A 27059-nucleotide genomic window follows, 5' to 3' on the forward strand; every position below is an offset into this window, starting at 1 on the left:
CACGGCTGCTGTGATTTTTAATAACAACGATTGTGGAAACATGAGTGGAGCCTCTTCTCTGTGTCAGGTGACCTGGTAGCTCAGGAATAATTGCTCCTAATTTACAGATGAGGAAGCCGGCCCTGGAGAAGAGGGACTTCATGCACACACAGCTGGTTGTGGCCGAGCCAGACCATAACCGAGGTGTGTCAGCCCAGAGCCCGGTGCCCTCCAGGAAGAGAGGTCAGCAAAGGGCTGCTGGCATTGGTGCGTCTCCCCTGCATCATGAGCCTCAGTTTGGGCCGCCCATCTTGGCATGGTGACCACCAGCACGAGGTGCCAAGGGTCTTGGCAAAAGCCAGAGAGGACAGAGAAGAGAGAAGCAGGCACGAGGGTGGGAAAGACTGGTCAGACCTCAGCTCCACCCCTGTCTCTTTCCAAAGTAGGTTTTGGATTGAGGTGGATAGTTCCCCCCAACCCTACAGGGAGTCCAGCACAGTGCTGAGCTGGCTGTGCAGGGGCTGAGAGACAAGCAGAGGTACAGGGACATAAGCAAGGCAGCCGCAGTACCAACGTCAGTCCAAGGTACAGGGACATGAGCAAAGCGGCCGCAGTACCAAAGCCAGGCCGAGGGGGTCAGGCTGGGTAGGCGTTTGCAGTTAGGGACTTTGCAGCAGGGCTGTGTTACACTTTGTGGGTTACACAGAGGCCTAAGTCCCATCCCCAGAGGGTGCTAGGTCAGGGCCCTGGCAGCCATCCCTCTAGCATAGCCCCTCCCAACAAGGGCTTCCGGCTCTCCAGAGCCCAGAGCCTGAGCAGATCCAGGCCGGAGCCATGCAAGGATGCATTGGCCCCAGTCCCGTGAGTCAGAGACTAAATGGCACACGGGGGAACCTCTCAGGCTCCAAACCCCAGCCTGCTGCCAGCCTCAGCCTCCCAGTCGAAGGTTTGACCACATGACTCCCTGTTAAAGCCTTTCCCTGGCTCTCCATCCTGCCCCTCGTCATGCCCAGTGACTCAACGCTGCTTTTCCAGACCCTGCTCTCCACAGCTGACATCACCTTCACCTCCAGCCCTTTCCCAGCGAGCCCTCTCCTTCCTCTGACCCATCGTCCTCCTCGAAATCAAGAATTCTAGAGCTGAAAACTGTCTCAGGAAACATCTGGAGCAGCCTCACTTTATAGCTGGGGAAACTGACACCTGAGAGTTGCCCTGCCAGAGCTTGTACTAGTTCAGAGGCTGTGATTCATTTAGAACTGTAAGGGAAGGATTTAGGGCTCAGTTAGGACCTTAGGGTAAATCATCGCTGCTCTGCCAGTAACTAAGCTCTTACCCTTCCACCTGCCCAGCAGGGTCCTGGAAATCAATCTCCAGTTTCCAGGGGTCCAGGGCTGTCTTGTGGGTGCTGAGACCCTGGGAGAAACAGGAGGTCTGGGGTGGCCCCAGCCCCTCCCATTACCCAAGTCAGGGCATGGCTAATTCTTCCTCTAAGAAATCCATTGCTTTAAAGTCCAGAGTAGAAGGGAAGAAACACGAGTAAATTCCTGCCAGGAAAATGAGATCAAGCTGCAACCTCAGAAAGCCCGGAGGGGTATTGATAACAGGAACCCTCCAAGGCCCAGGGGCTGACAAGAAAATCAAGGAGGAATAGGCGGTCAAGGTTCTCACAGCAGCCTTGGGCTTCAGAAATAGGAGCGTCTCTGGAGCGTGGTTTCTAAAGCAGCACCTGATAACTTGGGAGAAATACAAAATGCGAATCCTCAGGCCTCACCTGAGACCTACTGAATCGCACACTTGGTGTTTGGGTCCCTCAGGCCCGTCAGATGATTCTAATACACGCTCCAATTTGAACACCACTGCCATAAAGAACAGCCAAAGCCGTTAGCAGGTCTTGTAGCTGGTCTCCCCGCTGGTCCTGGCCTGCTGTGGGCTCACCGAGGCTTCACTGCCTGCTCTGCTTACCGGTGTTATGGACCCCTCCCGGCCAAAGCAGGCAGGACTTCTGCAGGTAGCTTATTCCACAAGGGCCTGGAATGAGTCTTGTGGCCTGAGATGTGCTCTGGGAACATGGAAAGCCTCAAAGTCACCCACCCCCTCCATTTGCCTCCGCCATACAAAAGGAATTCTGCCTCAGTTTCCCTGCTTTGCATTCCAACCCACCCCATAGGCCTTAGAACTCTGCGCTGGACCTCAGCCTGCTTCCCTGGCACCGTTACCATGCCATGCATGGTGCTGGTCTGCTCACCAAGGTCTCATCCTGCTCCTGTACCCCAGCCGCTGGCTGAGGTGATTTGCAGACAGACAACACATTTATTACTGTGCCGTGACTGCCCTGGACCACCAGGTACATATGTGTGGATTGTCTACTGAACAAGGGCAGGTGGCCAAGGAAACAAGTGTAAGAGTGAAATCCAGCTCGCTTTCCACTCACCCACATCTGCTAGTGCAAGGTGCAAGGTGGCAGTAATAGGCACGTATGCATTAGAGGGGCTAGTGCTTCAATGTCACGCTCCCTTTCCCAAAGCTCCTGTTTCGCAGCTGACCCTCTTCCTGCCTTCCCGTTCCTACACCAGTGAGACCTCCCTAACTCCTCCTGTCTGTGCCATCTCGGCACCCACCCTTTCAAATGGGCTGTGCCCTCCTCATCTTCTCTCTTTGGGACTCTTGGCTGGATCAGCTGCCCCACTTTTCTCTCCTTCTTCCTCATCCTCACAGATGTTCCCATCATGTTGACAATGACATAATAACCAGCAGACAAAACATCTTTGTTGATAGAAGTTTGGGTTCATTTCATTACAGCATCTCCTAAGACATTCCATTCAGGGAGGTGCCTGCCAGGCTGCTGGAAATGCTTTCCTTTTATGGCCTGTTTGCTTTGGTCACGTGATAGACCCTGGGCTCCCTCTACCCTAGGGCAACCCCACAGAGACGTGAAAAGCCTGCCCACGACTTGCCCCACCCGAATCTTGTCTTCCAGCAACCTGAGTTAGTGCATGTGTGGATTGGTCTCTCCCATCACTACAGGTTAAACTACCATGTAACTGATTTCTTTCCAGACAGTTGAACACACATCAATAGGCACCAAACTTTTCTCTCTTCACCATTTGGATTAAGAAAAATCTTTCCAAAACATAATATATTCTTCTCTACCCCTTGGAATAAATTAAAGCAGATATAATGTGCCCTTTCTTGGGGCCTCTACATAATAATAGTTTTTTGAGCCACTGTAAAGTGTTTTTAATAACTCAAATCATTCCACGATCGCTGTGGGGAAAAATAGAAAATACCGATATACAGAAAGGAAGAATGGCATCCTTGATATCTCACCAGCTGGAGGCAATGACTAATAGCTTGTCATTGTATAACTTTCTGGATGTTTTCCTAAGCAACCACAGTTCACCATTTTGGGGTGCAAATGGAATCCCTCTTATTTATTCAATAATTGTTTGAGCTCCCATAGGCCCGTATTAACAGGAAGTCATGCCTCTTTACCCCTACTTACCCCTTATTCCTCACCCACTCCCCTAAGGACACTGGGGGCAAATTTGGTCCTACCAGTAATTCTGACTGCAAGTGGCAATCAGAGAGAAACTGGAGAATGTGGAGGTCCTGGTTTCCATCGCTTCTTGTACAGCTCTGTGTGTCTCTATGGAAAATGGTCTTGCAAAATCTGATGAGATCCTGCCTCACTGGTCCTGACCCTTATGTCGTCCACAAAGGTGGGCCAACCTTAGGCTCCATGACTACTGCTCTGGTAAGCTCACACTGCCAAGGTCAGCCAGGCTCCCAAACAGCTCACAGCCCTGGCAGAGATGAGTACAGGAGGGTTTCTGTCCTCCGCCACGCTCCAAAATGTAATGCAAAAATGTTTCCCATATGGAGGCCCTGGGTTGAGCCTTGTCACCAATTCTGACCCCCCTTTCTTCCTGGTGCCATTCCCTTGGGGACTGTGGGGATTCTATCCCTGGGGCACTTCATCTCAGACTTCATCAGGAAAATTCCAGCTGTAACATGGAAAAGGTCCCAGTCTTTCCAGATGTTCCTTGGCCCCAAGCAAATTATCTCCCTGCTCTTCCATGCGTGGACTAGAGGATCCTGCACTCCTCAGACCACTCAGGAACCTGCTTCCCCTTCCCTGACTAGCCTAATGTGTGAATAGCCAAGAGGGTCCACTCAAAGGACACCTCCCCGAACAAAGAAGGTCTGTTCTTAACCAGCTGCATAAAGAAGTAGCTGATGGCAACTTTTAGTAAAAAGAAAGAAAAGTTCTGAACCAGGAAACTTGTCATACACCCATTGACCAGATGACAATCTTGAGATTACTCACTTCTTGAAAGAGCCCAGCCTCTAGCACTGAAGCTTTATCACAAAGTATTTCCTCCCTGAACTAGGCATTCTTTTCTTGCTAAGAGGAACTGAGACTTCCTGTCCCCAGTCCCCAGCCCTGAGGCCATGCAGCCTAGGGGTGGCTGGATTGAGCAATACTTACTGGGTTCAGGCCAGAGACTGCCACATTTTGTCTTCTGCTGCCGTTAGGGAGACCTGTCCCTGTCAACTCAGGGGCATGGCAGGAGCTGGGCTGGAATAGTCTCTGCAGTCAGTCCGCTCCTGGACCACTGACACCAGGAATGCAAGGGGTGGGTAGTTTGGTCCATGCTTATGTGTTGATGTTGTGAGATCATCTGAGAGAATTAAATATATATTTTCTCAGATGGAAAGAAAAGGAAAAGGTAGGGGCTGTTGAGTATGGGAGCTGTTCATTGTCCTCTCCAGCTTCTCCCCTTTCCTGCCATCCCACCCCAACTGTGGGCCTGTGTTTGGCATGAGGGCGCTCCTCTGTGCTTTGCTGGATTCTGCTAGGAGCACAGCCCAGTGTGTGGAGCAGGAGGACGGATGGCCTACATCTTCCCTTCCCCTGCTCCAGTCCGGAGGCCAGTGCTTTCTGCACTGGGGGGTCGGGAACATTGAGGGTGCCAGTCCAAATGCCAGTCAACACTGTAGGCAGGCCTGGCTAACACTGCCTGCAGGTGCCAGGCTCTGGGAAGAGGAGCAACCATGCTCAGAGACGGGCCCACTCTCACTGGGCTTACAGCCAAACACACCCAGTTTTCTGGCCTCAGGTTGGGTGGGACAGATGTATATCTCACCTGACAAGCTCTGTGAGCCTGACAAATGGAAGGAAAAAGCCATGACAGCAGCCCTCCCAATGATCCGGAAGCTGGAGGAGGAGCAAGAGGACACGGGGCCTCTCCGAGAGGCAGAAACACCGGGGAGTGGCCTGGACATTGCAGAGCTGGGGTGGCCACGGCGCAGGGCAAGGGCCCCAGAGAACCTGGAGGAGTCCTTCCCTTGGGCTTCTCCAGGGAGGCTGCCTGGAGTGTTCCCAGTTCACAAATGAGCAGAGAAAATCGTCCATGCGAACAGCCCTCAGGGGATCTCCCAGGGAGGTATCTGGGGTGCTAGGGGAAGCCCCAAACACCCCGCTTCACTTTTCACATAGAAGAAGGAGGAGACAATGACTTGTCTGGAAGCTGCCACTGCCCAGCAAACACATGATATTTATTTAAATAGAAGGTCTCTTTGGAGTGGTCTTGGGGGAGTTCTTCTCATGCACACACTTTTTCTGTCTCGTCATTTCCCCAGCTGAGTCCTCGCTACATTCCTCTGCCTTCCTGCCTCCCATTTATTAGGTGTCAGTGGTCTGCTCCAAACCTTCCGTAGCTCCCACGTGTGATGATATGAAGTCCAAATCCCATAGCCTGCATTCACGTGCTTCCATAGTTAGGGTGGACATACAACCCACATTGTCTGGGATGATCTAGTTTATGCCTGCTGTCCTGGCATAATGATTCATAGCACCCTGTTTCATGCAAAAATGTATCCTAGTTTAGAGAATAAATGATGTGGTCAACCTGTGTACCGTCCACTCCCAACCACACGCTCCAGGCTAATGGCCAGCTGTCTCTTTGAATCCTCTGCGTCAGTGGTTTTGAACTCTGGTTGCTCATTAGAATCACTTGGGGTGGTTTTACTCAATATCACCACTTATACTCACCCCCAAAGCAGGTCAAATAAAACAGAATCTCTAGGGCCAGGACCCAGGCTTTGGTATTTTTTAAAGCACCCAGGTGACTCTGATGCACAGCCAGGGTGGAGAGCGACTGACCTCAGTAAAACAGGTGTCCTGGAACTCTGTCCCTGAGCCCATTTCACACAGTTCTGTCCCTGGTTTCGGTAACTCGCCTCTCCGACATTTAACATTTTCTTTTCCTATGTGTGTGGTCTTTCATTCATTCTTTTTTTTTTTTTTTTAGACAGACTCTCACTCTGTCATGAGGCTAAAAAGCGCAGTGGTATTACCTTGGCTCACTACTGCCACCTCCACCTCCCGGGTTCAAGCAATTCTCCTGTCTCAGCCGCCTGAGTAACTGGGATTACAGGCTTGTGCCACCCACCATGCCCAGCCAATTTTTGTAGTTTTACTAGAGACAGGATTTCACCAGGTTGGCCAGGATGGTCTTGATCTCTTGACCTCATGATCTGCCCACCTCAGCCTCCCAAAATGCTGAGATTACAGGTGTGAGCCACCACACGCAGCCTCATTCCTTCTTTAAGTCCTACCCAAGCTGCTAAGCCCAGCTCCAATGCTGCCTCCTCCTCCATCTTTCCTGACCTCTGTGCCAGAAGGGGTCTTCCTTTCTACCCACCACTTCCCCTCTCCCTTCACTATTGTATGTCATCTATAATCCACACCATGTTTTGCCTCCTTCATAGTCTCTGAGCTCCATGGGGTGGGTCGTGTCTGATTCATCTCTGGAGACCGAAGGGCCCAGACTCAACTTACAGTAAAGGCTGTCACACCTGAGTGACTGCTACTACTGGTCCTGAACTTGGAAAGAGCCATCCACCCTACAATGGGCGTCACCACATGCTGCCTCTACAAGTTAAGTTTCTTTTCCTGTGTGTGGGCTTTCATTCATTCATTCACTCATTCATTCATTCATTCATTCACTCATTCTGCTTTGTGCCAGATGCGCTGTTCTCCATCACCTATTCTTGATTTCCTGCACTACTGAAGAACTGTCCTTGTCTGACTCATGCCTATACCCTGGGCAGCTCTGCAGACTGTCTTGCATATAAATGATACTCAGTATTGATTTATAATCAACTAATGGATGGATAAACAAAAGTGGTATGTCCCTACAGGAAATATCATTCAGCCATGAAAAGGAAATGAAGTACTGGTACATGCTATAATATGGATAAACCTAAAAACATTATGCTAAGTGAAAGAAGCCAGGAACAAAAGGCCGTGAATTGTATGCTATCATTTATATGCAACGTACAGAATAGGCAAATCCATAGAGACAAAAAGTAGATTAGTGATTGCCAAGGGCTAGAAGGGGGAAATTAAGACTACCTGCTTTTTGTTTTGTTTTGTTTTTTTTGAGACGGAGTCTTGCTCTGTTGCCCAAGCTGGAGTGCAGTGGCATGATCTCGCATCACTGCAGCCTCTGCCTCCCAGGTTCAAGCAATTCTCCTGCCTCAGCCCCGCCGAGTAGCTGGGGTTACAGGTGTGTGCCACCATGCCTCTCTAAGTTTTTTGTATTTTTAGTAAAGACAGGGTTTCACCATGTTGGTCAGGCTGGTCTCGAACTCCTGATCTCAAGTGATCCGCCCACCTCACTCTCCCAAAGTGCTGGATTACACTCCAGCTTCCTGCCAGGACTGTTAATAGACACAGGATTTCTCTCGGGGAGGATAGAGATGTTCTGAAATTGGATAGTAGTGATGGTTGTACAACCTTGTAACTATACAAAAACCACTGATTGTACACTTAAGTGGTGAATTCTATGGTATTTGAATTATAATTAAAAAGAAATATTGATTGATGGATTTACCTTTCTATACTCTGTTCTCAAACCTTAAACTTTTATTCTTATTCACAGGAATCAACTGATATCACTGCTAAAAACATTGGTTTCTGGACTTCACCTTTTAGCTTCAGCTACAGCAGATTGGGGCAGAGCCCAGGAATCTGCATTTGATGGTTGTATTCTAAGTGCCATTTCCCTGTTTCCCAAAGGCTTGGGTCAGAGAATTTCTGAGCCAACCTCAGAACCTCAGAAGACAAATAAAATTCTTTAACCTATTATTTCAGAAAAAAAGCTGAAGATTTCAAACACAACCGAAACTTTGTTTTTAGTCTGCTTCTTATTAAAAACAGACTGAAACCCAAAGAAACCCCATCAGGGGTAGGTAATGAAGTAATCTTGATCATAATAAAAGAACAGAATGGAAAAATTGCCTGGCCTGGAGAAAACCACACACACAAAAAATTGTCTTCTGCCTCCAGTGCTCAACTGAGCCATTCAGATGAAAATATCCCACTAGCCACATCGAGAGCTTAATTTGGGGCAGGGGAACTAGACATTAGTTAACCACTACTTGCTGCCCCCCCGAAACAAATGCATACTTACAGACACCCGCTCCTACACACTCAAAATTCTAAGCTTTGGTATGTGCTCCATGATTAGGGCTTTCTTTGGGGTTACAAGGAAGCAGAGTTGTAAATCGGTATTAGAATGTGATCAAAAGGAATGTCTGTATGCAATTATTTTGTTTTGAGGCCAGGGTTCAGAGGCACCGACTTTAAAGTGCTGGCTTGGTCACATGGTGGGCTCTCACACACACATACACGCACATGACTTTGGTCCCCACAAAAGAAGGAAGACAAAAGCCTGGGTTTTCTCATTGTTGTTTCTTTGTTTCAGGATGGAGTCTCACCCCAACAGCTCAAAGGACCCTCTCCACCATCTCCCCTGGCTGTCCATTCCCTGTTACAAGAGGAAGTCTTGCTAATATAACCTCTTGCCCTGGAAAGTAGCAGTTACTGTAATTTGAGAACAGGGATCCCTTGCTTAACAGAAATTCACTTAACAAAACCTCAAATTAAAGAAGAGGTCAGTGAAAGGAAATAATGTTTGTGAGGCATGTCTACTCAGTTCTGGGTAGTGTGCTGGGCAATTTCACATAGATTTTTGCATTTCATTCAACGAGTCATCACAACCACCCTAAAATGGAGGTATTATTATCCCCCATATTATACCAAAGAATCTGAGGCTCAGAGTGGTTATGTAACTTGCACATGGTCACAAGGTTAGGAAGTAGCAAAGCAAGTAAAAGATCTCCTCAAAGGAACATCACAGAAAAAAAAATGTTGAGGAATTCGGGTGTCCTATGAGTCCATCTTGTGGTGGCTGGCTTGCCCAGGCTGCTGCCATCTGTCAGGCAAGCCGCATGAGAAAGCAAAACGCAGTCCATCAGATAACGTCTGAGAGTAATCAGTGCTTTGTGAAGCCCAGCAAGCCACAATTCACCAATGGGCATTAAACCAAAGCATTATGTTTGGGAACAGAACTGTTAATACAGACACATTCTAGTGGTTGCATTATTGTCATCCTAAGTCACAAGGCTCTGGTCCGGGCCCCTGTTTACCCGGCTTAATTTGTAGTTGCCTTTCCCTTCCTCTCTGGGCTCTAGCCAAGTACCACCTGACTGTCTCTCAGGGGCACCATGTTCCTCCCTGTCTCAGACCCTTGGCTACTGCTCTCCCTTTAATCGTCCTTCCCATGGCATCTCTTCCCGTCACCACTCAGTAACTTTCATTAGAAGGAGGCTCCATAGGGACAGGGATTTTGTCTGACTGGTCCAACATAGTATCCCCATCGCCTGGAACAAAGTTAACACTCAATAAACATCTGTCGAGAAGATGAATGAATGAATGAATGAATGACTATTTCAGACTTCAGTTCATAACTTGCTTCCTCAGTTCAGCCTTCCCTGGGCCACATCCTCCTTGTGAAATGCTCCTTCTATTTATCTACTTGTTTCTTTATTTTAAATGTACGTACATGTATGTATGTGTGATTATTTGTCTGATGTCTATAGACCCAAGACTATAAGCTCCATGAGGGCAAGGACTATACCTGTGCTCACCTTGATGCTCGCAGGAATGGCCTTATTATGGTGTGCAATTAATGTGGGTTGAATGAAGAAATGGCCAAGCAAGTCTTAGAGAGGTCAATTTCTTTGGAGCTATTTTCATAATAAAGTACTTAGAAGAAATGAGAAAAAAAAAACAGGTCAGGAATCCACAGATTAGGAAGGCATTTACAGTTAGTAGGTAGTTTAGCCACATTCCCGGTGCTTTAGGGCTACTGGAGTTTACAGTGGGGATAAAGAGGGACCAGTGGTGTTGGGTCTGGGTTCCTACCACTGTGCTGCAGTCTCACTTCCATTCTTTTTGTCACATGAGTGGGACTTACTTAAATATGGTATCTCGTGATTCATCTTCTATTTGATAGTGTAGCATTGTTAATATGCAAATCGTATTGAGATTTCATTCAACATTTAAACTTTTCTGCGTGTATAACATGTTAAGATCTTCTATATCCTCAAGTATGATTTTTTAAAGTCATGTCTAGATGGCCAATTACTTTTTCTCCAAAAGAACACATTCCTGATTTTAAAATGAAACAGTGGGGAAATGAGATTCACTTAAAAGTCCATTGCCTTGTAGCCATTTTTGATGGAACACACATGCTCTGTTAAGTGAGGGGACACTCCATGAGGTTAATTTGATTTACTACTCATGCATTTCCTAAAGCATATGGTGACGGGCAGAAGATGTGGGCTACGAAAGTCTGGAGGGATGTGTAAAATCTTCTTGGGAGCCAAAGGCTGTTTCGTTTTCATGGCTTGGTTTGCAGGGACTGCCTGGGAGATCCCAAGGCAAACCTCAGCTGCATGGGGCAAGTTTAAAACCTGGACATGTGGAGGCCAGAGACAGGGCTGGGACAAGCTGCCAACTGGCAAATGAATTCCCCACAGACCACCCTGCCACTTCCTATTTGCTGGCAAAAGTTTTGTCATCTGTGCCTACACATGGACTGTCTTGGGCATGGGCAGGCCAATGGGCATAGGAGGTAGCCCGAGTCCTCTGAGGCTCCAAATGCTCCAGAATTCCTGAAAATGGGCAAAGCCCACAGGATCCCAGAGCACTCAGAAGGCAGAGTACGGGGGCTGGTGGCTGATGCCTGCTGAGAACTGAGTCAGCCAGGGGTCCAACTCCCATGCACTCCTAGAGCCAGATGTCATTTTCACCTCTATTTTGGTGCTAACTGGGGGAGGGGATGTATTTGAAAACAAGGTAGTTTTTTTTTTTTTTTTTTTTTTTGAGTCTGTAATCTGCCCTAGTAAGCTAGGTGGGTCCTGATGCACAGCAGGGAGAAAGAGTAACAATAAATCCCCTCAATGTGTGTGTGTGTGTGTGTGTGTGTGTGTGTGTGTGTGTGTGTGTTGGGGGTGGCAGGGGAGGAGCTAAAATATGCAGTACATAAAATGTATCATTTTAATTATTTTTAAATGTACAACTCAGTGTCATTAAGTACACTGACAAGTTGTGCAATCATCAGCCTGTCCATTTCCAGAATGTTTTCATCATACCAAACTGAAACCCTATGCCCATTAAACAATAACTCCTCCCAGCCCCTGGTAACCTTATTCTACTTTTCCGTCTCTATGAATTTGACTATTCCCGGGACCTCATATAAGTGAAATCATACCATCTTTGTCCTTGCATGTTCAGTTTATTTCACTCAGCATCTTTTTTAAAAGTTCATCCATGTTGTAGCTTGTGTTTTAAGAAAGAATTTTATTTTATTCAATAATAAGGCTGAATAGTATTCTATTGTGTGTGCGTATATGTATATATATATATATATGCGCGCACACACACACACACACACACACACACACACCACATTTTGTTTTTCTATTCATCTGTAACATTTGGGTTGTTCTACCTTTTAGCTATTATCAATAATGCTGCAATGAACATTAATGTACAAGCACCTGTTTGAATCACAGCTTTCACTTCCTTGGGGTGTATAACTGGGAGCTGAATTGCTGGATCACATGGCAATCCCATGTGTCAATTACTGAGGAATTCCCCAATTGTTTTCCACAGTGGCAGCACCATTTTAAATTTCCACTAGGAATGCTCGAGGATTCTAATTTCTATACATGCTCATCAACGCTAGTTATTTCCCTTTATTTTAAAATAATAGTTATTCTAATGAAGTGAAATGACAGCTCATTGCGGTTTTGATTTGCATTTCCCTAATGACTTAGGATGTTGAGCATCTTTTCATGTGCTGATTCCATCTGTATATCTTCTTTGGATACATGTCTAGCCAAGTCCTTTGAGCATTTTTGAATTGAGGTGTTTGCTTTTGTTTTTGTTTTTGAGATAGTCTCGCTCTGTTGCCCAGGCTGGAATGCAGTGGCATGATCTTGGCTCACTGCAACTCTGCCTCCTGGGTTCAAGCGATTCTCGTGCCTCAGCCTCCCAAGTAGCTGAGATTGCAGATGTGTGTCACCATGTCTGGCTAATTTTTGTATTTTTAGTAGAGATAGGGTTTTGCCATGTTGGCCAGGCTGATCTCAAATTTCCTGGTCTCAAGCAATCCACCCACCTCAGCCTCCCAAAGTGCTGGGATTCCAGGTGTAAGCCACCACGCCCAGCAAGGTGTTTGTTTTTGTTGTTGAGTTGTAGGAGTCCTTTGTATGTTCTGAATATTAATTTCTATCAGATACATGATTTGCAAATGCCTTCTTTCATTCCGTAGGTTGTCTTTTCACTCTCCTGATAGTTTCCTTTGATGCAATTTCCTTGCTCTTGTATATAATACTTCCCAGTTTACAAAATACTTACAAGTATTTGCTTTATTTTTAATGTCACAAGCAATATATGAATATAGGCCCCGGCTAAATTAAATTTTTTTTCAAGCAATACAGTTAAGCTAAAGTCAACTTTAAGCTCCATTCCCAAATCCCAGCATGATCCCATAAGATAAAGCCTTATCAGTTTGGTATTTATTCATCCAGATCTTTCCCCATACATTTGAATAAATTTCATTCATTCAACAAATACTTAATGAATGTCTACTCTATGCCAGCCATTGCCATAGGCCCTGGGGACACAGAGGTAGCAACACAGACAAGGTCCTTACCCTGATGGAATTTACATTCTAGTTGGGGGAGGGGAGGAGGCATGCAACAGTAAATAAGAAAATCTAGATTTTGAAAAGCATTGCAAAGGAAATAAACAGGATGATACAATAGAATAATCTGTGGGGGAAGGGAGAGAAGGCCATACTGAGGAGGAGACATTTTTGAGCTGAGATTCGAAGCCATCCATCCCGCTGAAGACCTGGAGGAAGAGCGTCCAGACAGAGGTAACAGTGGGGTGGGAACATACTTGTCCTGTTTGAAGGCAAAAAGAATCCTAGAATGCCTGGCCGGCAGTGGTCACAAGAGGAGAGTAGAGTGAGATCAGAGTGCTGGAGACCAGGGAAAGTGATATGGTTTGGAGCTGTACTCCACCCAGATCTCATGTTCAATTGTAATCTCAGTGTTGGAGGTGGGGCCTGGTGGAAAGTGATTGGATCATGGGGACGGATCCTCCTTTGGTACTATGTCACAACAACGAACAGATAGTGAATGAGTTCTCGTGAGATTGGACAGTTTAAAAGTGTGTGGCACCTTCCCCGTCTCTCTTCCTCCTGCTCTGGCCATGAGAAGTGCTGGCTCCCCCTTCACCTTCTGCCATGATTGTAAGGTTCCTGTGGCCTTCCCAGAAGCAGAAGCCACTATGCTTGCAGCACACCCTGTGGACCTGGGAGACAATTAAACCTCTTTACTTTGTAAATTACACAGTCTCAGGCATTTCTTTATAGCAGTGCAAGAATGAATGAATACAGAAGGTGTTTGGCTTTTAAGAGCAATCAGAAGATGTTAGAGCCAGATGTGGTGGCTCATGCTTATAATTCCAACACTTTGGGAGGCCAAAGTGGGTGGATTGCTAGAGGCTGGGAGTTTGTGAACAGCCTGGGCGACATAGCCAGACCCCATCTCTACAAAAAGATTTAAAAATTAGCCAGGCATGGTGGTACACACCTGTAACCCCAGCTACTCAGAAGACTGAGGCAGAAGGATCACTTGAGCCCAGAAGTTTGAGGTTGCAGTAAGCTATGATCATACCACTACACTCCAGCCTGGGCAACAGAGCAAGAAGCCTGGGAGGTTGAGGCTGCAGTGAGCCGTGATCCCACCACTGCACTCCAGCATGAGTGACAGAATGAGACCCCATCTCCGAAAAAAAAAAAAAAAAAATTAGAGGATTTTTAGCAAGAGAGTGAATGTGAATGGCTTGTATTCTTAGAATATTCCTAGGGTTTCCACGTAGAGATGAGTTTGAAGTATGTTGAAGATATTCGAAGTAGGGTGGTGACACCTTGAATTAGGGAAGCAAGAGTGAAGAGGGGGAGAAGTGAATGGCTTCAAATTGAACTTTGGGGTCTTGTGATGGTTGTGATGAAAGGATAAAGGAAATAAAGCGACCAATAATAATTCTTGAGTTTTTGACCAGAGCAGCTGAGTGGAGTGGTACCATTGCCCAATTTAGAGACAACAAAGAAGGGAGGAGTGGGAAAGGGCAGCTCTGAAATGAAGGGTTCTGTCTTGGACCTGTTACATTTGTGACGTCAGAGAGTTGAGATACACGAGTTTGGAGTCTCAGAGAGAGGTGGGATGTGATATGAATGGTAGGAGTCCTCATGCTATAGATATTTCATGATCATCCAGGAAGGAAATACAGCTGCAGAAGGACATTCAGTACAGCCCAGGACACACCAACATTTACAGGTTGAGAAGAGGAGGAAGAGCCAGCAGAGGACCTTGAGAAGGGATGGCCAGAGAGGTGGGGGGAAGAGAATGAAGAGAGTGAAGAATCCTAACTCCAGGAAGAATTTCTTTTTTTAAACTTAAGCATGGTTTATTATACAGGTGAATTCCTGATTCTTGTGATTAGCTTATTGGTAGGATTTTTATTTTTTTTTGAGACGGAGTCTCCCTCTTTCGCCCAGGCTGGAGTGCAATGGCACAATCCGGCTCACTGCAACCTCCGCCTCCCAAGTTCAAGGGATTCTTCTGCCTCAGCCTCCTGAGGAGCTGGGATTACACGCACCCGCCATCATGCCTGGCTAATTTTTGTACTTTTGTAGAGACAGGGTTTCACCACGTTGGCCAGGCTGGTTTCAAACTCCTGACCTCAGGTGATCTGCCCACCTTGGTCTCCCAAAGTGCTGGGATTACAGGCGTGAGCCACCATGCCCGGCCTATTGGTAGGATTTCTAGCAGTGAGCACAGGAACCAGAGCTTCCAAACTTTTGGACTCAGTGAAGGGGGTCAGCTGCCAGCAGGGTCTCGTCATTCTGGATGAGGACATCTTTGATATCCTTCTTGGAAGCCTCGTCCATATATTTCTGGTAATAGGCCACCAGGGCTTTGAAGATGGACTAATGGACAGCACAAATCTGGGCCACATGACTACCAGCCTTCACATGGACACAGATGTTCACATCAGCAAATTGCTCTTTGCCCAGAAGCAGAACCGGTTCTAGCAGCTTGTATTGCTCCTGGGTCATCTCCAGGGGCCACCTATTCACTGTGATGAGGCCATTACTGCGTTTGCAATGTGCCACGTCTGTGGCCCTTTTCTTGCAGCCAAAGCATGTTTGGCAAACATTAGAGCTCCTCGCTGCACATTGCTGCAACAGAAAAGGAAGAAATTTATTTCAAAACCAAAATACATTTGTGTATGTTTGCAATCTTCCATGATACTTTTTTAAATGAGGCAGCAGACACCTGTGTCAGTTGCTGCTGAGAGTTGAATTAAGTGAGGCAAGAAAAATGTACATTTGCATTTTGCAGCATAGAGGCCACCTTGACAAGAGTAGTTTCGGTAGAGCGGTGGAGACAGAAGGGAGCTGGAATGGTGTGAATGGCTTAAAATGATAATAATAGCTGAATTTCTATAAAACTTACCACTGATCTAAGTGCTTTACATATGTTCATCTGTGCAACAGCCCTTTGAGGTAGGTACAATTATTATCCTATTTTACAAATAAGGAATAGATCTTTAACTAACTTGCCCCAGATCACACACATTAGGAAATGACAAAACTGGAATTTGAACCCAGACAAAACTGGTTGGTCTGGCTCAAGGGAATCAAGACAACTCTTTTGAGAAGTCTTGTTACAAATAAAAAGTGCATTCATTAAGATAAGACCAGATGCTATAACAAATAAACCACAAAAATCTAGGTAGTTTAATTAAACAGAAGTTTATTTCTTTCTCTTTTAAATTCCAATCAGTGATAGGAGTAGAAGTGAGGATAGAGCTCTGCTCCATGCAGTCATTCAGGGATCCAAGCACTTGACATCTTCTTCAACATATGGCACCTTTAGTTGCCCTAGATGTCAACATCAACCTGGCAGAAGAGGAAAGAGAATGTGGAGGATCACATAGAAGAATTGTATGGACCACACCTGGAAGTGGCTTACACTGCTTCTGCCCACATTCTGTTATCCAGGCTTCAGTCACAGTTTCCAAGAATATTCGAAAGGAGCTGGGACGTGTGGTCCCTGGCTGGGCAGCCACTGCCAGCTGCACTGCTACACTGTCCAATGAGGCCATGGATTTTTGGTGGACAGTTGTCTGTCTGCCCCATTGAGCAAAGACATGGTAAGAAAGGTATGTGTAAAAGGAGATTTGCTTTTGAATATGAGAAATACTGGAGCATGTTTGTGTACTAATGAGAATGATGGAGTAGGGAGGGGGAATCTAATGATGCAGGAGAGGGAGGATAATTGCAGGAGCAAAGTCCTCAGCAAGGTGATAGCAGATGAAGGGATTGTCCTTTGAAAGAAACAGGAGGAAGTTTGGGAGATTGGCAGGGTGAGGGAAAATTGATGTTAGCACATAATAAAAAATTGTCTCTCATTGTTTTAATTTACATTTCCTTTATTATCAGGGATATTGCAGCTTCTCATAGGTTTTTAGCCATTTGAATTTCTCCTCTTGTGGTTTTTCCTATTTTTTTCCTGTTTTCTTGAGCGTTGTTTACTTTTTCATATTGACATAGCAGGTTTTTAACATATTTTGAATATTCATTATTTGTATATTGTAATTATTACAAATAATTTTTAGTTGGTTGCTAGTTTTCAATTTTGTGGATGGTGTCTTTTTGTTTTTTTAGTGACAGGGCCTCACTCTCACTCACCCGGGCTGGAGTGCAGTGGTGCAATCATAGCTCACTGTAGCCTCAAACTCCGGGGCTCAAGTGATCCTACTCCCTCAGCCTCTCAAGTAGCTCTCAAGAACCACACGTGTGCACCACCACACCTGGCTATTTTTTTTTTTAATTATTATTGTTTGCAGAGACAATGTCTCACTCTATTGACCAGGATGGTCTCCAACTCCTGGGCTCGAGCGGTCCTTCCCACTCAGCTTCTAAAGTGCTTGGATTACAGGTGTGAACCACTGTGCTGGGTCATGTTGGCAGTATCATTTGATGTAGTTGAATATTGATATCTTCCTTAATGCTTTTATATTAAATGCTTTATTGCACAAGCTTTCCCTATTACTAATTCACAAAAATAATATCTTATACTTTCTTCTAATTCTTTTGTAGTTTTTAAAATTAAACATTTAATTTTGAGATAATTGTAGATTCATATACAGGTGTAAAAATGCAGAGAGATCCATGTTCCCTTAACTCAGTTTCCCCCAATGGTAACATTTTGGAATATCACAACTAGAACGCTGGCATTGATACAGGCAAGATACAGAATGATTCCCCCACCTCAAGAGTCCTTGTGTTGCCTTCTCTTCCCCCCACTCCCCCACCCACTGCCAACCCCCTCTTTAACTCTGGCAACATTTCTATAATTTTGTCATTTCAAGAATGTTATATAAATAGAATCAACTGTATGTGACTTTTTGAGACTGGCTTTTTTCAGCCAACCTAATGCCCTGAAGATTCATTCAGGTGGTTTTGTGTAGCGCCCACTTGTTTCCTTTTATTGGTAAAAAGTAACCTGTGGTGTGGTTGCACTCCATTTGCTTAACCATTCATTCATTGAAGGATATCTGGTTGTTTCCAATTTGCAGATGTTTTTGTACAAGTTTTTGTGTGAACATAAGTTTTCATTTCTCTGGGATAAATATTGAAAAGTACAATTATTAAGACTTACGATAGTTGCATGCTTAATTTCTTAAGAAACTTCCAAATGATTTTCCAATGGCTATGCCATTTTACATTCCCATCTGCAAAGTATAAATGAACCAATTTCTTCATACCCTGGTCAGCATTTGATGTCATTACTGTTTTTTATTTTAGCCATTTTCATAGATGTGTGGTGATATATCATGTGGTTTTCTTGGCACTTTCCTAATGACTAACGATGTTGACCATCTTTTCCTGTGCTTATAACCAGGAGTACACTCTCTTCAGCAAAGTGTCTGTTCATGTCTTTTGCCCATTTTTGAATTTGATTCTTTACTTTCTATTGTTCAGTTTTGAGGGAAATTTATGTAGTCCTAGGCGCTAGTCCTTTGTGTTTTGCAAATATCTTCTCCCAATCTTTAGATTATCTTTTCATGCTCTGTACAGGGTCTTTCACAAAGCAAATGTTTTCAGTTTTGATGAAGCCCAATTTATCAGTGTTTCCTTTTATGGATAATACTTTTGGTGTCAAGCTGAGAATTCTCTGTCTAGCCCCAAACACAGAAATTTTCTACCATGTATTTTCTTCCTAAAAGTTTTGTAGTTTTAGGTTTCACATTTATGTTTGTGATTCATTTTGAGTTAATTTTTGCATACGGCCTGGAGTCTAGGTCAAGGTTCACTTTTTTGCCTGTGGATGTTCAGTGGTTCCGGCACCATTTGTTTACAAGGTGATCCTTCATCCATTGAATTGCGTTTGCATCTTTTTCAAAACTTTGTTGGGCATATCTGTGTAGGTCTATTTCTGGGTTTTCCATCCGGTCCTATTGATTTATGCTTCTGTCCCGCCACCAATATCACACAGTTCTAATTATCATAGCTTTGTAACATCTTGGAATTGAGCAGACTAATTCACACTTAATTCTCCCTTTTCAAAAATATATACATATTATTTACTTCATATGCTTTATCTATCACAAAACCACAAAAAACAGTCTTCTACATTTTATTCTTTTGCAGTTTAAAAAAATATGTTTAGTTCTTTAAGTAACCTGGAGTTTGTTATTATGACTGGTATGAAGTAGAAATCAAGCTTGATTTTCATTTTTTGCAGTTATTTCTCCTAAAATTTTTAATTGAATGGCTTGTCACTCATCTGAAATACCAACTGTATCATACCCTAAATTTCTGCATATTCCACGGTCTATTTGTGCAGTCCCTATCCTATTCCTTTGGTTTGTCTATTTATTCCTATATTGTTTTTAATTCTGTAACTTCACAATGTTTTGTTAAAGTAAATTAAAATGGAGACCAGACCTGAAAAATCCCTACACAGAAAAAGGCAGTTAGGATAAGTGACCTTAACCATGCTTGATTTGTAAACATGAGTGAAGTGTAATTTAAGCTATTTCTTATAAATGCTTTTTTTTTTTTTTTTTTTTTTTGAGACAGAGTCTTGCTCTGTTGTCCAGGCTGGAGTACAGTAGTGCAATCGTGGCACCCTCAATCTCATGGATTCAAGCAATCATCCTCCGTCAGCCTCCCGAAGTGCTGGGATTATAGTTGTCAGCCAGTATGCCTGGCCCCAAATGCCTAGGTTAAAGAAAAATAGAATTTAAGCTCAACCAATCAGAAGCAGCCAACAAACTGATATAACTAGGAACAGTTTCCAACAGGATAAGCCAAATAAGGCAAGTGTATAACTAGAACCAATCAAATCTTTGCTTTACTTCCCTGTTTATCCTATAAAAGCCTCCCTCTTATAGTCCCTCAGTGAAGCTTCCCAACCACTTCTGGTTTGGAACCCAATTCATAAATCCCTGTCTGTTCAAATAAGCTCATTAACATTTTGTTGTACCTCAGTTTACCTTTTTAATAGGGTTGTTGTTTTGAGACAGAGTCTTGCTCTGTCACCCAGGCTGGAGTGCAGTGGCGCCATCTCAGCTCACTGCAACCTCTGCTTCCTAGGTTTAAGTGATTCTTGTACCTCTGCTTCCCACGTAGCTGGGATTATAGGCACACACCACCATGCCCAACTAATTTTTTGTATTTCTTGTAGAGACGGGGTTTTGCTATGTTGGCCAGGCTGGTCTCAAACTCCTGGCCTCCAGTGATCTGCCCACTGCAGCCTCACAAAGTGCTGGGATTACAGGTATGAGCCACCATTAATAATGATAAATAACATAGTGAGAAATACATCTCTTTTTTTCTTTCCCCCTAAATTTGATGACATAAGCAGAAAGTCTCCTCCTCAGAATGCCTCAGCCTCAAAAAGGGCACCCGAAAGGCAATACAATGATAACATTGTATTGAATTTTGCAGCTATTCATGACAAATGATAATGAATATAAAACTTCCTTTAAAGGTAAATGGATTTGGGCTGGGCTTGGTGACTTACGCCTGTAATCCCAGCCCTTTGGAAGGCTAAGGCAGGCAGATCATTTGAGGTCAGGAGTTGGAGACCAGCCTGACCAACATGGCGAAACCCCATCTATACTAAAAATACAAAAATTAGCCAGGCTTGGTGGTGGGTGCCTATAATCCCAGTTCAGGAGGCTGAGGCACAAGAATTGCTTGAACCCAGGAGGTGGCGGTGAGCCAGCATTGCACCACTGCACTCCAGCCGGGGTGACAGAGCGAGACTCCATCTAAAAAATAATAAGAAGAAGCTGATTTAAACTTTTCTAAAGGTAATTGATTTAGAGAAAAGAATCAAACAAGAAATTGTACAGGTGGTGTGCAAAAGACAAGGCAGAAATCTTAAATGTGGTAAACAAAGGATCCAAGTTTGGGGTGCACGGTAGTGGTGTGGGGAGGTTAATTTTTTTGTTTATTTTTATTATATATTTTTTTTTATTGCATTTTAGGTTCTGGGGTACATGTGAAGAACATGCAGGATTGTTGCATAGGTACATACATGGCAATGTGGTTTGCTGCCTTCCTCCCCATCACCTATATCTGGCATTTCTCTTGGGGAGGTTTCAATGGAAATAAGACACTCAAAGGCTCAGCCCAGTACCTGGAACAAAGAACAGGCCCTCTCAGTGATGCATGACAGTAACTGTCATTCCCTTCAAGTTAAGCTTGCCAGATTCATCAAATAAAATCAGTGCACTCCCAGTTTAATTTGAATTTCAGATAAACAATAGGATTTTTTAAGTGTAAGTATGTTCCTTGCAATATTGGGAACAAACTCACCCTAAAAAAAAAAAGTATTTATTATTTAATTGCAATTTAAATGGAACTGAGTGACCTGTGCTTATCAGGCAACCCTATTTGTCATGCCTTCCCTGGAATGTGGGAGAACTGGACGTGGCTTAGAGACCCTGGGATGTCACCAGGGCTGCCTGTCCCCCGTCAGAGACTTGGGCAGAAGATGGTCAGAGAATGTGGATGTTCCTGAGGAGGCCAGAGCATGCCAAGAGCAGTCTCCGGCTGGGACACTAGATTCCTACTCTTCCCACAACCCTGGCTCAGGGTTTCCTGTGTCCTGTCTTCCACCTGGCTATGACAGGGAGGGGACCACCGTGGCCCAGGAGGGAAGTGTTACAGACAGAGAGGAGCTAGGAACACTCAGGAGTCCTCTACGTGATGTTGAAGAATTTCCACAGAGACCTGAGCCCAGAGATGCTTGGTGGAAGAGGTTTTACAAATATCAGACCGAGGCTGGCCCTCCTCTCCACCTCCCTCTCCGTCTGCACTGAGCCAGCCAAGGAAACTTCTTGAATCCATAGAAGGGCGGGAGCCTGGCTGGCAAAGGGGACTCAGGCTTTGTCACTTTTTCTTTCATTACCCATCCTGGCCACGCTGAGCAGGAATCTTCTGCCAGGCCACAGTGGGCAGATGTCCTGGTCCTCCTCAAAGATCCGTCCCCCCATACTCACACACACCACACTCACAGCACACACACCGCAAACACACTGCATTCACCACACACTGGCGCCACACATGCCACACTCACAACATACACACCACACACACAACATGCTCACCACACACACGACACTCACAACACACTCGCACCACACACATACCACATACACACACCACACTCACAAAACACATACCACTCTTGTACCACATACGCATCACATTCCCAACACAACACATACTCATACACTCATACCGTACAACACACACTGACATGGCATATACACCATACTCACCACACACTTGCATCATATACACATCAGCCTCACAATACACACACCACACACCACACTTACAACACACAACACATTCATACTGTACTCACAACACACACTGACAACATACATACCACACTCACCACACACACCACACTCAGACCACACACAACACACCCACATCACACACTCATACCACACAACCCACACTCACACCACACACACCATACACCACACACACTCACACCACACACACTATACACCACACACACTCTACACCACATACACTCATACCACACGCCACATACATATACCACAGTCACCATACTCAGCACACACAAGCTCACACTCACACCACACACACCACACATTCATACCACACTCACACACAACACAAGACACTCACGCCACACACACCACACTCAACACACGCACCACATTCATACCACAATCACAACACACAACACCTCCCTTGCAACATACCTCCCTTACAACACAAATTCACAACACACACTCCACTCACAACAAACCACATACTTACAACACAGACACTACACATACCCACACTCACTACACACAACACACTCAACATACACACCATGCACATACACAGCACACATACACATGTAGCTACATTGACACCACACAAGCGTACACATGCACCATACCACACACATACACACATATACTACACCCACATACTCACACTATATACACACACCACATGCACATACAACATACACACACGCACCACACATATGCACCACACGTATATACACACAGACACACATTGTCAGCTGCAGGAAAGCGTGACTGATCCCTTCCACTTGCTAACTCAGCCCTTTTCAGGGGCTGGGGATCTTTAGCCCAAGACTTCCAGCAGGGCTCCCAGTCTCAGAGCCGACAGGCCAAGCAGGAAGCCGTGGTGGTAACTGCGCAGGCCTGTGTGCTCGGCTTCCCTCCCCGCCACGCCGCTGTGTCTCCGTGCGCTACGCTAGAACACTCTTACATCTCCTCATCTTCCGGGGGCTGACCCTGCCTGCCAGGGACATCGTGGGTGAACAGGGTTTAAATGAGACAGCAGGAGGTTGTCACAATCTCAAGGGAGAAAGGCCTTAAAAATCTGTGGATGCTCATGTCTGGAAAAGGGCAGCTGTGGTTCATACCACGCCGAAAAGAAAGATTCATGAGCCCCGCCTGCCTCATGGTATTGATCAGCCCCGTTACTCACAGCCACAGAGCAGGGTGACACAGCCCTGTCTAATGCTTACTCATGCGCTGCCTTATAGCGTGGGTGTCTGGGGTGTGTGTGTGTGTGTGTGTGTATGTGTCCTTCCTGGATAGAATGAAATCCCTCTACAGCAGAGAGGCCTCTCCTTCCTCAGTGGCCTCATGGAGATATAATAGGTACGTAATAATTACTGCCTGCCCTGCTCAGAGCTTCAGAGCATTCCAACGTGTGTATGTATGTCTGTGTGTGTGTGTGTGTGTGTGTGTGTGTGTGTGTACAAGGAAGTCTAGCTCCCATATCTGCTGTTAATGGTGTTATTTTTTTGTTTTGTTTTGAGACAGGGTCTTTCTCTGTCACCCAGGCTGGAGTGCGGTGGTGTGATCATAACTCACTACAGCCCCATACTCCTGGGTTCCAGCGATGCCCCCCTCAGCTTCCCAAGCAGCTGGGACTGCCAGCGTGCGCCACCACACCTGGCCAGTGTGTTACTGTCACTGCACACTTTCCTCTCAGTCCTTCAGGCACATGCAGACAGCCTGAAGCAACCACAGACAGTCCTTTATTCCCGGGTCACGTCTCCCAGCCCATCGGAAGCCTCAGTGGAAGGAGGTCCCCTGTGGCTCCTCCACTCCGATCCTCTCACCCCCTGTCCCCAGGTGTCCTCACAGGGACCCATTCTTGAGGTGACAAGGGAGTAAGCCTCCCACTCAGGCCTCCCTCTGCATCCAGGTGGGGCTGCTCAGGCCTTCTGCTCCTCTTCTTCAGGCAGCCGCTTGGCTGTTATGTCCTATCCACCCCCTCTCTGACTGTGCCCAGAGAACGAGGGAGTCTGGCTTCAGATTTTGCAGACAGAAGATATCCCAGGAATCTGTCCGTCACAGCGCCAAGCCGGCCCCTGTCAGCACAAGGCCAGTGTGGAATGAGGCTGAGACTGTCTCTTCACCTGGAATGCAATTCCCATCTGTGGCCATGTGCCAAGGATAGAGAGGTTGGCCAGGCCCAGAAAAGGGGATGTGGGCAGTGTGGGAAGAAAGAAAAAAGCCCTCCCAATGCCTGAAGATGGGCACAGCAGGCTCCACGAGCCAGTCATAGCTCACCTTGCCATCTTGACCTTTTCTACTATGGCTGTGACCAGCATTTGCTGAGAGATAAACCCTTCCCAGCCAAGACTGCCTCCCCTGGAGCCTCCCCTCCCTGAAAGCTTAGTGGCAATTCTAGCAACAGGGGGGCCAGGCAGTGCTGGACTGGGGTGAGCCAATGGAGCCTCCTCCTAGGGAGCTGTTTCCCCCAATATCCTCTTGAACAAAGGCCTGGGAAAGCTGTCTGCTGGTCCACACACCTGTGGAACACCACTCTCTTGGCTCTCATGCTTTATCTCAGACTCAAAAGCCCCAGAGAGAAGCCGCATTCAGGCAGCTCAGCCTGCACCTCTGCTGCAGGGTGCTGGGCTACACCTGCCTTCCCATGATGTGGTCCTGTCTCCAGGGCCAGGGCTGCAGGGCCCCCCTGCATGGTGTGGACGGTTCTGAGGGATGGCTGTAGCACGCAGCATGAAGCCAACCTGTGTCCCTTCAGGGGAGCGCTGACATCAGGGGCCGAGACATCTTTTTGAGATGAGTAGGGGGCAAGGGGAGAGACATTTGGACATTAGAGTTGTGGTCTCCAAAGTGGGGTCTGACCCAGCTGCTGGGCCTCCCTCCAGCAGCCCCGCCCTGGGTGGACAGGCTGCTTTTATGATGATAGTTAACTTTTTATAGATATTGCTCCTGCAGCAAGTTAAATTGCATCTGCTCGGGCAGACATCCAGACCAAGGGCAGGCAGATGGAGCGGCCGGGCCCCGAGGCTCTGGCGGGCAGGCCTTCCTGCTGTAAAGCTCTGTGTCTGATAGGAAATCCAGGCTGGGATGTGGGCGCAGGGCAGCTCAGGCTGCTTCCTGAGGGTCAAAGAGCCTCAGACAACTCGTCCTTTTCTTCTGCAGCCTCTTCATGTGGCTCTGAGTTCTGGACCCGGGCAAACTTCCTTGTGCAAGAAGTCCTGAGCCGGTAGAATGTGCAGTCAGAGATGTCTGGCCAGCCAGGGAGGGGCGGGGGGCCTCAACCAGTCAGCTGTGATGGGCAAGAGATAGGGCCTGGCCCAGGTGGTGGGCAGGAATCTGGCGCCGAGGAGCAGGGCCTAGGAGTGCGACCCTCATCCCACAGGACCCACAGCACTGGGGAAGTTATTGCCACAGGGATCTGGCCATAGAATATGGGGCACAAACCAAAAGAGGGACCCCCCCCAAACTCAGCCTGAGGCGACAGTACTGCCCTCTAGGCCTCCGCTCCCCACAGGGAGAAGGACTCCTACATGGGTCCCTCTGATGTGATGCCCCTGTACAGAGCCACTTTTGATGGGACCACTTCACCTCCCGGCCACCCCTGCCCTGGGTCCTGAGCATCGGCGACTCAGCGAGATGCACCGAGTTTGACGTTCAACAAACATGTATTGGACACCTGACTCCCCTAGACTGCGAGGTTCCGTTCTGGGGCTTCAAAATCTGCCAGTACAGTCCCTTCCCTGGAGGAGTGCCTGGGCTGTGCGGGAGCAAGAGCAGGCAATAGTCGGGTGACTGCGCAAGGATAATGAAGCACAGAGTGAGGCTGCGGACTGAAGGAAGGCCAGCCTGCAGAGCCTGCTGGGACTGCTGCTGGCCCAGCCCAGCCTCAGCCCACTGCTCCCAGATCCTCCTCACGCTCCCCATCTCTTCCTGGGACGCTGGTCATGGCCATCAGCCAACAGGGAAAAAAAAACTACTCCCTTTCTCTTATTCCCCCTCAGGGACTGCTTCTGATCTGGGGACACCTGCCCTCTCCAGGAAACCTGTGGACCCATGGGGCTGGAGCAAATAACCCTCTTCTCCAGAAAGCTCCTTGTTACTTAGAGGGCTAAGCAGAAGTCCCATTAGGTCCCAGTTACCCCTCACCTGGCCAATTTGCAGGTCCCATACATGCAGTGTCGCCAAGTACCTGGAATGTGAAAGGTGACATATAAAGTGATGCTTACCACATCCCTTGAAGGTAGGCAGGGTGCCCAGATATTACCCAACACTGCATAACAAACCACCCCAACACTTAGGGGTTGCAAACAAAAACAGCAATATTGATTTTGTCCATGAATATGCAAAGTGGGCAGGACTGGGCGGGCAGTTGTTTCTGCTCCACTTGGCTTCAGCTGCGGCAGCTTGGAGGCTGGAGGCTATAATCATCCAAAGCTGCTCATTCACTTGCATGCCCGCGCCTGGGGTGGGAAGAGCCGACGGCAGGGGCAGGCGCAGCTGAGGTGCCTCACACACCTCTCTCTGTCTCCTTGCAGCCACACTTCCTGGACCTTCCAGCAGCGGCTTCAGGGTGGCTGGACTTATGTGGGCTCAGGGCTTGAGGGGCATGCGTCCTGAGCAAGAGCAAGCCAGGCCAAAGCCGCATCCGCTTTTCTAACCAAGACTCTGAAGTCACGCAGCACCATTTCTGCCTCTGCTAATTAGAAGAGTCTCATCAAACCTGGCCCATATTCAAGGAAGGACAATTAGATTC

The 27059-nt window shown here is 46.7% G+C and overlaps 1 pseudogene; it reads right to left on the reverse strand.

Annotated features, from left to right (window-relative positions):
• Window positions 1-15278: 15278 nt before the first annotated feature.
• LOC108301567 lies at window positions 15279-24897 on the reverse strand (annotated as a pseudogene).
• Window positions 24898-27059: the final 2162 nt, after the last annotated feature.

This window comes from Cebus imitator, unplaced genomic scaffold, assembly GCF_001604975.1.
Source record: "Cebus imitator isolate Cc_AM_T3 unplaced genomic scaffold, Cebus_imitator-1.0 Scaffold1, whole genome shotgun sequence".
NCBI classification, from domain to species: Eukaryota; Metazoa; Chordata; class Mammalia; order Primates; family Cebidae; genus Cebus; species Cebus imitator.